This window comes from Lithobates pipiens, unplaced genomic scaffold, assembly GCF_037356315.1.
Source record: "Lithobates pipiens isolate NorthernLeopardFrog02 unplaced genomic scaffold, aLitPip1_a1.2 Scaffold_1, whole genome shotgun sequence".
NCBI lineage: Eukaryota > Metazoa > Chordata > Amphibia > Anura > Ranidae > Lithobates > Lithobates pipiens.
In genome coordinates, this window is record NW_027507685.1 from 151,421,844 (window position 1) to 151,435,377 (window position 13,534).

The following is a 13,534-nucleotide window of genomic DNA, read 5'->3' on the forward strand; positions in this document are numbered from 1 at the left end:
CAAACGGCTCTCATGGCTGAATGCCCTGAAAATGGATGTTCTCCCTCAGTTCCTGTATTTTGTTCCAAACCATTCCTATACACCTACCTAATTTTGTTCTTCTGGAAAATAGGCCAGCTGTTCTCCTCCAAATTAATTTGGAAGGCTGCCTGTCCAAGAATACGTTGTGAAACATTATCTCTTCCAAAGGTTTGGGGGGGGGGGGTGCTCCTTATATTTTATTATATAGACCTTGAACATCTGTTGGTGGAGAAATATGATAATGATCAAGACTAATGCCTCGTACACACGATCGGACTATCTGGTGGACTTAGTCCGGTGGACAACCCGCCGGACTTTGCAGCGGAGGTCCGCCTGACTTTTCCGAGCGGACCTGCCCACACACGACCAGACTTTTCCGGCGTAGCGCTTCCCCTTTAAGTCCATACCAGGTGATGGGGCTAGTGAGGTGTCAATCTCGCCGATGGAGGCGGCAACATTGACTTCTTGCGCTAGTTCCGTCTACCTGGGGCCGCGTTCAAAATGAACTGACTTTTCTCCATGTGTGGGCAAGTCCGGCGGACTAGCACACAGGCGGGCTGCAGTCCGGCGGACAATTTTGAGCCATCACTTCTTTCTAAGTTCGCCGGACTTTTGGGAGCAAAGAGTCCGCCAGAGCCCACACACGGGCGGATTGCTCGGCGGACCAGAGTCCGCCGGATAGTCCGATCGTGTGTACGCGGCATAACCGGTTTCTCTTACTTGCACTTTACGGTCCATGTTCCGTTACTGCTCTGAATTTATCTCCTGGGCTGAGAGTGGTCTAGACGACGTCGCCTTAATGCACCCTAAGAAATCCATTGAGCAAATATACCATGACTTTGACTTATCCATTGTTACTGATTCAGTGGGTGACCCCTACGACGTATTCTATTTTCATATAACCTTTCCTGATGCATTACATATTGGACAACTATGATCCCCTTTTCTGAAATGATGGTGAATGTTACTTTAACCTGTAATGTTTTCAGGGGTTGCCAACACAGATGGTCTCCTAATGTGCCACATAAACATGTTTTCATTCCATTTTTATGTAACCTAGATATGCATTTGTTCCGACATAGATGATACTTTATTGTTGATGCACCTTACCAATGTTTGTTTATATATTGTTTGTGACGGAACCTATCCCCCACATTCCGCTTGAGTGTTTCCGTCCGTATACCGCTTCCTAAGTCCTGGAACACGAGTCCAATGGATCTGGCTATAGAAATCCCCAAGAACTAGACAACACCAGTCTTGGAGTACATCAGGAATAGTCTTTATTTGAGATCTCACACAAAATATATACAGCAGGATGACTAAAACCTAACCTAGTTTAGCACGAGCTAATTGTCTAATCAACACTGGACTCCTCCTTCATTCAATTGCATGGTTAATTAGCACAAACAACATTAGGTGAAATACTCTTTAGAATCGGTGTCAAGCCAGACTAGACTCATTTGCATTATACAAGACAACAGACAGGTGGCTGGAGTTGATGATATTAGCATCTAAGTGTTTGTGTCCCAACAGTGTAATTCAGTCTATTTCTAACATGGCATATATATATATCCAGAATCTGTGTGTCTTGGGGGGGGGGGGGGGGGGTGGGGTGGGCATGGACCTGAAACCAATTAAAACCACCTCAGGGGTCCCCAGGCATACAGCTCACAAACAGCACTGTTCCCCCAAATGCCAGGGCCCATAATTGGTCGGCAAGAGGCTGGCATTCAGTCCCCTCCAAGAGCCTCTCAGCTAGGTCTGTCACATTCTTCTATCTCGCTTGTTCTCTATATGAATAACCACCCCCTTAACTCTAAATAGCAAACCAGGTCTGTCATCCTGATCAAGGAGGCCATAGTGTCTTTGAAACATCTGTTCAGCTGTCCCAGCTAGGTCTGTCACATTTCTCCCCTTTCGGCAGGAGACTAACACAGGAGGAGACCCCATATGGGTTGACTCTGAAGTTAGTAGTTCCAGTCCTCTAATGCTGGTATCCACACAATACCCCAAACAAATTGTTCCAGAGTATTCCTCACCCAGTCAACCTCTGCCTCTCTCAGAGAACATATCCACTGCTGGGGAGAGGCCTGGACTGGCCCTTCTCCCTGGAGTATTTTCAGCCACTGGAGAGAAGACAGGGTGACTGGGCTCACTCCATCAAGCTGTTGGGGATTGGGGGCCGACCGCCCAGCATCCCTGGGGTATACCAGTGGAGACTGAAGTCCCATCCACCGATATCAGCTCAAGCTGCAGTTGTGTGTAGGGGCCAGTAGCATTCTGCCCTGTTAGCACTTCAACTGAGGTCCCCACATCATCCATTCCAGCTGACTGTTGTGGAGTGAGGCCGACCGTCCCAGCTCCCTGGAACTTTGCAGCCATTACCAGTGCTGGGCAGAGGTTGGTAGCACTCTGCCCGGTTGCCAGCGCTTTGACTGGGTTGATGTCGTCATTCTGGGGTGCCGTCTGCTGTTGGAACTCCCTTTCACTGGTATTGTCTTCCAGGTACACAAACCCTTGTTTGGGAGAGAAAATGTCTGCTTCTCCTCCCTGCATCTCTGAAATCCACTGGGAGAGAGGAACCATCACCTTCTCACCTTGGGCCTCCGAAACTGCCACGGGTGTAGAGCAAGGGTCTGCAGTACGCTGTCCTGCTGCAAGTACTTGAGCAGGTGATGCTTAATCTATAACATCCTCTGAACAGTCCATTAAGTCCATACATTCTGTAATCTGTGGCTGGAGAGATGAGCTGAATGCCCCAGCTCCCTGGAACTCCACAGTTTCTGCTGGTGCTGGGCAGAGTTTGATGGCACTCTGCCCTGTTGCCAGCACTTCTGCTGGGGAATACACATCATCTGCTTTGGCTAACTGTTGGGGCAGGAGGCTGGATTCCTCCACTCCCAAACTGTGTAGCTGCCATTGGGGAGGTGAGCTGGCTTCTTCCCTTTCCATTCCCTCATCTGGCTGCTGGGATGACATGTCTGTGGTACTGTCTCCCAGGTGCAGGAATCTTTGCTGGGGAGGAAAGAATGCTTTCTCCACCCTGGTCGATTGTTGAGGAGGGACAACAAACACCTCCTCTCCCTTCTTCCCCTGTATCTGCTTCTGGGAAGTGATCGCCACCTTCTCACCCTGAGCCTCCGGAACTGCCAGAGGTGTGCGGCAGAGGTCTTGGACCCTCTGTCCGGTGACCAACGCTTCAGCTGGGGAAGTTCCTTTGTAGCTCCACAGATGCTGCTGTTGGTGCTGGGAAGAGCACAGTGACGTTTGGCCCTAATACCAGCTCTTCTGCTGGAGGCTCATCAGGTTCTTCTTCCTCAGCAGAAAAGTCTATCAAATCCCCTGTCTCTGCAACTGGTGTCTGGGGATAGTCTCACCATCTCCTGTCCTTGGAACCCAGAAGATGCAATCGGTGCTGAGCAGAGGTTAGCAGAGCTCTGCCCTGTTGTCATTACTTCTTGTACTGACAAGAGTTGTCAGCTTTGGGGATGGTAATTTTCAGATTTTCCACAGCCGATTCTCTGGCATGCTGCTGGACAGGCACATTCCTCCATCCCAGATCATCCCATGCAGAAACGGGATCATCAAGGTCAGTCAGCACTTGCTGCATCCGCCATAAGACCTCCGCGTCCATAGCTGCAGGGGCAGGTTGGCAAAGCACACTGTTACTCTGCCACATTGCTGACTCTTCTGCCAGGATTTCAGAGTTGTCAACTGGTATTTCCTTATAGTCCCAGGCAAAGGGAGCCCAGCCCTGGTATTGAGCAGAGTCTAGCAGCCGTCTGTAGGCGATCTCCAGCTCCCATTCCTGAACGGCCAGAAACTCTATATCTTCCAGTGCCCAGTGCACTTCCGAAACGTTCAGTAGCCCTTCTCTGAAATCCATGATTTCGTCCAACCGCCGCTCCAAATCACTCCCAAAGTTGGAGTCCCCTGTCAGCTTCACATACAACAGTCCCAGGCCACCATAGCTTAAGCCTTCCGTTGGGCCATCATCCACTATCCAGGGACATGCTTGGGATACATGCCACCAGAGGGCTCTGTAACTCTCATCCAGCTTCATCTCTGCCCAGACCAGCCTGCTTAATTCAGCTGTCTGTTCCTTGTGCGGTTTTTCTCCCAAAAACAGCACCTGCGATCCATACTGCGACCAGTACCTTTCCTGGTTGGAGGGGAGACCTTTTCCCTGGTGACGCTGCTCACGGGCTAGCTCTTCCTTCCAGAATTCACAGCGAATAGAATCAAACCATCCCCGCAGGACCTGCTCTGATACTGGTCCTCTGTGCAGTAGCTACATCTCTCGCAACCTCCTTCTGAATTCCTCTTCCATGGCGGCTGGTATCTGTACCTCTCCTGCTAGCCGACCTTGGATCCAGGTAGGGGTTTGGATGTCCCAGACTGCAGGAAGCATCCCATCACTGCCACCAATGTGACAGAACCTATCCCCCACACTCTGCTTGAGTGTGTCCGTTAGTATACCGCTTCCTAAGTCCTGGAACACGAGTCCAATGGATCTGGCTAAAGGAACCCCCAAGAACTAGACAATGCAAGTCTTGGAGTACATCAGGAATAGTCTTTATTTGAGATCTCACACAAAATATATACAGCAGGATGACTAAAACCTAACCCTATAGCATGAGCTAATTATCTAATCAACACTGGACTCCTTCATTCAATTGCAGGGTTAATTAGCACACACAACAAAACAAAAATAAGTGAAATACTCTTTAGAATCGGTGTCAAGCCAGACTAGACTCATTTACATTGTATAAGACAACAGACAGGTGGCTGGAGTTGATGATATTAGCATCTAAGTGTTGGTGTCCCAACAGTGTGATTCAGTCTATTGCTAACATGGCATATACATATCCAGAGTCTGTGTGTCTTGGGGGGGGACATGGACCTGAATCCAAGTAAAACCACCTCAGGGGTCCCCAGGCATACAGCTCACAAACAGCACCGTTCCCCCAAATGCCAGGGCCCATAATTGGTCGGCAAGAGGCTGGCATTCAGTCCCCTCCAAGAGCCTCTCAGCTAGGTCTGTCACATTCTTCTCTCTCGCTTGTTCTCTATATGAATAACCACCCCCTTAAAGTGGAGGTCCACCCTAAAGTGGACCTTCCGCTCATTGGAATCCTCGCCCCCTCTGGCGCCACAATTGGCACCTTTCAGGGGGGAGGGGGGTGCAGGTACCTGTACAGTACAGGTATCTGCACCCACTTCCGGGATAGCTCACTGCGGAAAGGGGCGTAGATTACGCCCCTTTCCGAAAGTCCCCCGCTGCCTGCTGGGAAACACACAGATCCCAGAGGCAGCAGGTCCATCCTTATTGCGCAGCGCGACTCGCGCATGCGCAGTAGGGAACCGGGAAATGAAGCCGAAAGGCTCCACTTCCTGATTCCCATACCCAAGATGGCGGCGGCAGCACCCGAGAGACGATCAAGAGATCGGCTTCGGGTGCCGACATCGCGGGTGCGCTGGACAGGTAAGTGTCACTATTTTAAAAGTCAGCAGCTGCAGTATTTGTAGCTGCTGGCTTTAAAAAAAAAAAAAAAACGCGGACTCCCGGCGGACTCCCGCTTTAACTCTAAATGGCAAACCAGGTCTGTCATCCTGATCAAGGAGGCCATAGTGTCTCTGAAAGATCTGTTCAGTTATGTGGCCTGAATAAAGGTTTGAGGTCTTGAAAAGCTAAATCTAACTTCCAGACTATATTTCATGTTACACCCAAAAAGAGAGCAGAGCGGGGCTGCCGGCAGGGATGGTGCTGGATCAAGATTGGTCTTTAGCTTTAGGAATGGGGGAGGCACCAACAGTGAGGGTGTTTTTTTTTTTTGTTTTTTTTTTTTTTGTTTACCTTGATGCAGGGTTCTTCTAAACAAGTAAAACAGTGCATCTTTAGCATTAGGGGGAGGAATTGTGCACCATCGTTGGTGTCAATTGGAGAAATAGTGCCCTGTTGGAAATTGCAAAATTTTAATGTTTTGTCTGTGGGACAGAAAGTGAAAAAAATTCCCCACAATGGTGAACAAATAACAATAACAACCCAGACAGCTTGGGGAAAAACTACCTGATAGATTTTTTTTTTTTTTTTTTTATCAGGTTTGACTGCACTGTACTTCTAAGACAGATCAGCTTATGGAATCGTACCAAATGTCTGACTCACACAGCATTCGGCAGACCAAACAAGCATTTAATTCCCTCTGAATTCAACCCAGGTTTCTATGCATCATACAGTATATTTTCTAATTCTTATTTTCTAGCAAGCAGATCTCCTGTTTTGTGATTGTGCTGCCCACAGCATGTTGTTGACTTAGGTTACCAAGTTTTTTCACTGATATTCCAGTTATGTGACTCAAATCTGTTTAATCTCCCCATACCGGTATGCCTGTTGCCAGGTTAAAGAAGGGATGGGAAGACTGCGGAAAAGCCAGCAATTGTTGGGATGTGTAGGCGGATAAGCTCCCATTGGCAGGGAATTTTACACTGGGGGGTGTGTTAATAATTCTGCTCAATCCGATTCAACTGATGCATGCAGATTCATTTTAGCATCTTTATGGGGCTTTTAAATACTTTAGTGGCAACCGCATATTAAGCTACCAAGCGGGATCAGTGGAGTGTTTTAAATTACGTTTACTTATGGCTTTGTTCCTTCAGTCTTCCTTTTTAAGGTCCCTCTGTAATTCCATTCCAAGCCTTACTTGCCTGCTCCTGCATCGTCCCTCTACTATGTATCTGGCTCATAAAAGCTGTAAGGAAAAGCTCTGACACCCATGGGCTTGCAGACAAAAGACTGCAGAACCTGGAGGAGATGGTTCAGAGTTTCAAGAGACAAATTGGGGGGAGAAAAAGGGCGCACGGGTCAATTCTAGCTAGTAGTATCCTGTAAACAGACGTGCAGTCTGATTTCAATTGAAAATGAAAGAGAACCAGAATACAGCTATCTAATGAAACAATGCACAGCATCTAAAGACATTTGTGTATGGAAATGAGTTCGCTTTGTGTTGTCCCTGAGGTGGCTACGTCTGTGGCATTGAAGTCCTGGGACCAACATGACGCAGGGTGTTTTGGAATTTTACTCTCATTTGCACACACGAGCTGTAATTTTATTTATTTATTCTCCTTCTATAGAGCATACCACGGCAGTAGTTATGAAAGGCCTGCAGGAGATTCAATTATTGTAATTTGCTCTGTATGCAAACAGCGCCACCTTAGTCCCGCATTTGACCAGAGCCATAGTGCTAAGCTGTGGTACTGCACACACGAATGTGGCAAGACACATGGTAATACATGGGCAACACACTGGCAAAATGTGGAAATTATTGGCAACATTGTGGCAGCAGATGAGTAACAAACTGGCAATACATGGACAATTGTTAGAACAGATGGGCAGCAAATGGTAAATCAGTACAGTACACAGGCAATTGTTACAGTAAGTAGGCAACAAATGGGCAATCCTCTCCAGTATGAGGTCTACAAATGGGGAGACCATTACTGTAAGTGGGCAACAAATGAGCAGTCATTACATTTGTGTGGACAACAAATGGACAGTTGTTACATTATGTAGTCAACAAACAAACCTAGTACATGGGCCACAAATGGGCAATGTGTATAGTATGATGGGAAATTGTTGCAGTACACAGGCAATGGGCAGTATAATGTAGGGTAAACAAAGGGAGCCCAATTATTAATACAATGGTAGATTCCACCTTGTAACCCGTACTCTGTATCATTTGCATTTCACTGGTAAATGTGAGTACGACATTGGAGGTGATTTTCTCTTGCTTTCTGTCAGGTGACCAAGTCAGGACAGGATGTGATTGATTATCCCCCCAACAGAGAGACAGTCAGTAATACAAATCTGAGGTTCTAACCTTTCCCCACACTATGCAAATCTCAATGTTTTCAACTGCATTTTTGATGAATAAAAATCTGATTATGAAGAGTGAAGCTATTGCTTATTTGGATGAACAGTGATAACGAAGGACAAAGATGTTGCCAACATGGATAGAAAATTTGCCTTTGTATGGCTATTATTTCAAAAAGAGGAAACCTCATGTAAGACATTCTGACTAATAAGGGAAATTAATGTATGTCCTTTTTCACCAGCTTCCTTCCCGCACCGCAGCCACTGAGGCTGTGAAGTTCACAGGTACCTTCCTCAGAATGACCACTAGAAACCTTAGTACATATAAATAATAGATGCTGGGTCTGTCCCACAGGATGCTTGTGAGCAGGGCCAGCATGTGCGCTCTAAAGATATAGGCTTGCATTATTTATCTGGGAAGCAGCAGGAAAGCAGGTCAGAAGTATGACAGCGTGAGACAACATGGAAACAATTATTTGACTTTTTTGGGCAGATGGGACGTTACTTGTTGTCATGCTTGGACTTGCATTAGGTAGCTAGACCTTTGAACTAGACTAGACTTTGAACTTTGACCTAGAACTAGACCTTTGGAACTACAAGTCTAAGTTTTTGCTTGTCCATGAAAAAGCAGCAATGAATTGTCACTTTGCTGGTTCAACCGACAAACATGGCGCTTTAGGTGCAGGTGAGCGTTTCCCCCTGCTCTCTTGGGGATTCAATTGTGCCACTGGTATGATGCCACCAGTAACAGGGTTGCTAGTGCAGAGTGAAAAAAAACAAAAAAAAAGGGTTGCTAGTGCAGAGGACAGAGCTACACTGTGCAGTAACCCATAGCATGTGATACTCTAACCTGACTGCACTAATAAACTAAAATCTGTTTGCCCTGGTTACTTCACTTACCCTGTTTCTACCTGGAAAATAATTGAAAAAACATGTTCCTCCAAAAGAAGACTTTTAATACTTAAAGTGGAGGACCACCCTAAAAAAAAAAAAAAATACATTTAATATTCTTAAAAAAAATATAAAAAAAGTGAAAAAAATTATTATTTTTTTTTTAACTCACCAGAATCCCCTGTTGCTAGGCCGTGTTGCGGTTTCTTCAATTCCTCCTCCTCAGCGAGCAGCCCCGTTGTCTTCTGGGACATCTGTGTTCCAGGAAACAACGAGGCCATTTACAAAGCGCCCCACGCTTCGCGCATGTGTAGTAGGAAACGGGCAGTGAAGCCGCAAGGCTCCACTGCCTGTTTCCCTTAGTTAGGATGGTGGCGCCGGTAGCCGATCTGATGGACGCAGCGGCCGACATGGCGTGCTTGCTGGACAGGTAAGTGTCCTTATTAAAAGTCAGCAGCTACAAAAAAAAAAAACATCCATAATGCCCCTTTTTAAGCTGCCATAAATACATATAATTCTTTGTTCAGCCTGCAGGATATTGAAAGAAATTGGGTAAACTCCCCCATTAATGCTAAACTACAAACGTGGAAGAATCTCCCCTGCCAGCTATTGTTTTCTGACAGGCAGTGCCTGCTTCTGTCAGAATGCTCAGGGGCTAACTGGCAACTTTTGGTCCAGGGGGCAAGTACAACCTAGAGGCCCATGGTGCAGCAACTCGGGCCTGTCTCCATCCCAGGCTGATGCTCCAGTACTCTCTGCTCACTGGACAGCACCTGCTGTACCAACTCTGGGCTTCTGAACTGGCTGGCAGGGGAGGGGGCAGCCTGGGGCTGCAGGGGGGAGCCACAGCAGCTAGGTTGGGACTGGCCAGGGAAGGAGAGCCTCCGGTGGGGCACAGAGCAGGCCTCTTCTTGGACACGGCATACACCATCCATGCCGGGGGAGGCAGCCCGCCCTCTGTCTTCATCCTCATCCCACACTTGGAGTGACACCGGCCAAGTTTTCAGGTGTACAGATACCATTAGTTTGTAGGTAAGTGTACAGTGGGTTTTCAAGGCAGTATACAGGGGTTAGCAGGGGAGAGGATAGGGTGCAGCAGGGCACTGCATAGTGGGTCAGCAGGGTAGTGTACAGGGGATCAACAGAGCAGAGGATGGGGTCAGTAGGGAAGAGGACAGGGAGCCAGCAGGGTAGTGTACAGGAGTCGGCAGGGAAGAGGAAAGGGTCGCTGCTGGCATGGCACTTAGCTGAGCTCCTCCTCCCCACACAGCTGATTGCTGAGATTGGATTCCCTTACAGACACAGCCTCGATCTGCACAGTTTGCAGCTGGCAATTGCAGCTGGGCTACCTTTTCAGATCTGGAAATTTCACAGTTGAGAACTGCAACATAACAGCCAGCCAGAGGCATAGCTTGAAGCTTGTGGGCCCCAATGCAAAAGTTGACCTGGGGTCCCCCCACTAGCACTGTCCACTTCAGTCTGAGCTGCCGGGCGAAAGCAGTGGGCTTTAATGCAAAAGAGGAAACTAATGCCGCGTACACGTGATCGGACTATCCGGCGGACTTAATCCGGCGGACAAACCGCTGGACTTTGCAGCTGAGATCCGCCGGACTTTCCGAACGAGCAGACCTACCCACACAGGACCAGACTTTTCCGGCGGGCTAGGTCCTTTTGAAATGAACAAACTTGCCCACACACGGAGAAAAGTCTGTTCATTTTGAACATGGCTCCAGGTAGTCGGGACTAGCGAAGGAAGTGGATGTCGCCGCCTCCATCGGCGAGATTGACACCTCGCTAGCCCCATCGCCTGGTATGGATTTAAAGGGGAACCCCTACGCCAAAAAAAGGTGTGTGGGTCCCCCCAAAGTCCATAGCAGACCCTTATCTGAGCACGTAGCCCGCCGGTCAGGAAAGGGGGTGGGGACGAGCGAGCGCCCCCCCCCCCCCCCGAGCTGTACCAGGCCGCATGTCCTCAACATGGGGGGGTGCTTTGGGGTGGGGGCTGCGGCCCCCCACCCCAAAGCACCTTGTCCCCATGTTGATGAGGACAAGGGCCTCTTCCCGACAACTCTGGCCGTTGGTTGTCGGGGTCTGCGGGCGGGGGGCTTATCAGAATCCGGGAGCCCCCTTTAATGAGGGGGCCCCCAGATACCGGCCCCCCACCCTATGTGAATGAGTCTGAGGTACGATGTACCCCTACCCATTCATCTGGTGAAGAAAAGTGTAAATAAAAAAACAACACAAGTTTTTAAAATAATTTATTAGACAGCTCCGGTGGTCTTCTCTTCTACCGTCATGGGGGGGGGGGGGGGTCTTCTCACCAGACTCCTCTGCTATCTTCTGCTAACAGTACTACTCAGCATGCTAACCCCTAAGCATAGATTCCCTGTGCAAGCCAAAAGCACAAATCTTTGCTCCTCAACCCCAGCTCCCAGTTCAAATACGCCCCCTAGCACCACAAATCTCTCCCATTTTCCCCCCGGCCTCCCCACCAAAATTTCTCCTCCTAGCACGATCCCCACCCTCCCCATCCCCCAGCCTCAAATCCCCCTGCTAGCACAAATTCCTCGACAGTGCAGTTCAACAAGGTAAAAAAATTAAAAACTTAAAAATGTTTCTCTTTCATTCATTGACGAACACAGCTCCTTTAATTCTTGACCTTAGGGTTATCACGCCACCTTTAGGAGAGGACTAGGCAGAACATGTAAAACATGTAAAAACAGCAAGACTGCACAGCAGCGGTCCCTCTGGTTATAGCCCCTCACCCTGCTTCCTGCAGCTCAGTTTTTTTCTGCCTAGTGTAGGAGAAGGACCTGGCTCCCTGAGGGGACCATTTGGTCCTGGGATTTTTTTTTCATTTTTATTTTTTTTTTCTGCAATTTTGATCCTGTGATCTACAATCAACAGCCAGGCTGGGTGACAGGCTGGATAATATAGATCCTTGTAGTCTCCCCAGCCTGGCCATCGAGCGCGAGCAGACCCTAACTACATGCTGGGTCGGCCACGACATGCTCCTTTCTGCTCCTGGGGCGGCCGGAGAGCTATATGCTCTGGGGCACATATATGACCGGGCTACTGCTGTCCGTGTCACAATGGGCCGTGGCCAACAGCCACTCCATACTGCTCTAATGATGGGTCTGTGGTGGAATGTGCCCAGCAATCCTGACAGGAGGGGTAAGTACGCCTCTCAGTGCCTCAGGAGGATGGAGCAGCTGGGAATTTCCTGGGAGGTCGACTAGGGGTCTCTCCCTCTCACTTTCCTGTCTTCCCTATCCCTCATTCCCTCCTCCCCTTGTGTGGGGGCACTGTGTGACTGGGCATGAGGTGTGGTGTATGTACCTGGCTGGGGGGGCTCCGGGCTTTGGCGGGGGGCTGCGCTGGCTGTTAGGGTCCGTTTTTTTCTTTACTGACCTTTTTTCTTCACTGTGAGGTGCTTGGGCTATTTTACACGAGTGGAGGCCGAGGTGAGGGCCGTGGCTATTTTCCTGTAGTCTATGCAGTGTATGTGCTGTCAGCCTTTTCTAGAAAGTTCAGCGGCCATTTTCTTGGTGATTTAAAAAAAATGCCCCCTGCACCCTCCCATCTTCTGGGGAGAGCTCTGATTAAGACTTGGGCCCCGCGGTGACTGGCGGCCCCTGTTCTGACGTGTCAGAGGATGCAGACCAGGACCGTTTGGACAGTGAGAATGACTCTGTCCGGGTTAGCGCAGGAAAAAGTGTCAGTAGGAGCACTTATTACTGCTGTGCGGGATACCCTGAAAATGCAGGATACAGCAGGAACTTATGCTGAAGTGGCGGTCCCTTTTGGGTCATGCAAACCGGCCCACGCGCTTAAGGTGTTTTTTCCGTATTTGACTTATTTTGATAAGTTCATCTACAAGGAACGGGAAAGCCCGCAAAGGGCCTTTTCAGTCCCAAGAAGAATGGCTGTGCGTTACCCTTTTGAGGTGAGCCTCCTGAAAAAATGGGCGTCTCCCCCCCGGTCGTTAACCCCCAGTATCCAGGTTAAATAAAGTAACCACGATTCCGGTAGAAGGGACTCCTGCCTTCAAGGAGGGCCAACAGGAGGGCCGAGGCAGTGGCCCGGTCCATGTTTAAGGTGGCGGGGTCAGCGTCGCCACCTGTGCTGGCCACGGCCTTGGTGTCACAGATGCTTACTGAATGGGCAAAGTTGTTGCACTGTGAATTGGAGAAGCAACAGTCTTCCCCAGTCTGCATAGAACTGGAAGATCAGTCAGTGCATGGCCTAAAGTATGTCTGTGATGTGGCCCTGGATACGGTCCCCCTGCTCTCTAGAACATTAGTATCAGCAGTGGTGCTACAGCACCTAATTTGTCTGAAATGCTGGTCTGTGGACCAGGCATCTAAAAAAGCACTGACGGATTTGCCCTTCCAAGGTGAAAGGCGATTTTGGAGCATCGCTGGATTGCATTATTAAAAATGTTACCGGTGGGAAGAGCACGTTGCTCCCACAGTCCAGGAAGGGTAAGGAGCCACGCAGTAGGCAAGGGCCCTCTTTTTACGTTCAGAATTGGCTTTTTCGCCCTCCCGGGTCGGCAGGTAAGCATTCCCAGTCCGACAAGACGCCTGCTGAAGGACAGAAGCATCCCTGGTTTCGCAAGCCAAACAAGTCTGCGAGCAAAAATGTTACCGCATGAAGGTTTCCCCCCAGCTCAACTGTCCGGCCAATGGGTTTGCAAACTGGTTTCATCGGAATACAAGATAGTTAGTTAGTTTCTTTCTTGTCTACCAAATA

The 13,534-nt window shown here is 48.9% G+C and overlaps 1 protein-coding gene across 8 annotated transcripts in view; it reads left to right on the plus strand.

Annotated features, from left to right (window-relative positions):
* Window positions 1-13,534, plus strand: part of SH3GLB2 (SH3 domain containing GRB2 like, endophilin B2) — a 183,727-nt gene that overhangs the window by 29,552 nt on the left and 140,641 nt on the right. The gene's annotated exons all lie outside the window — the stretch shown is intronic.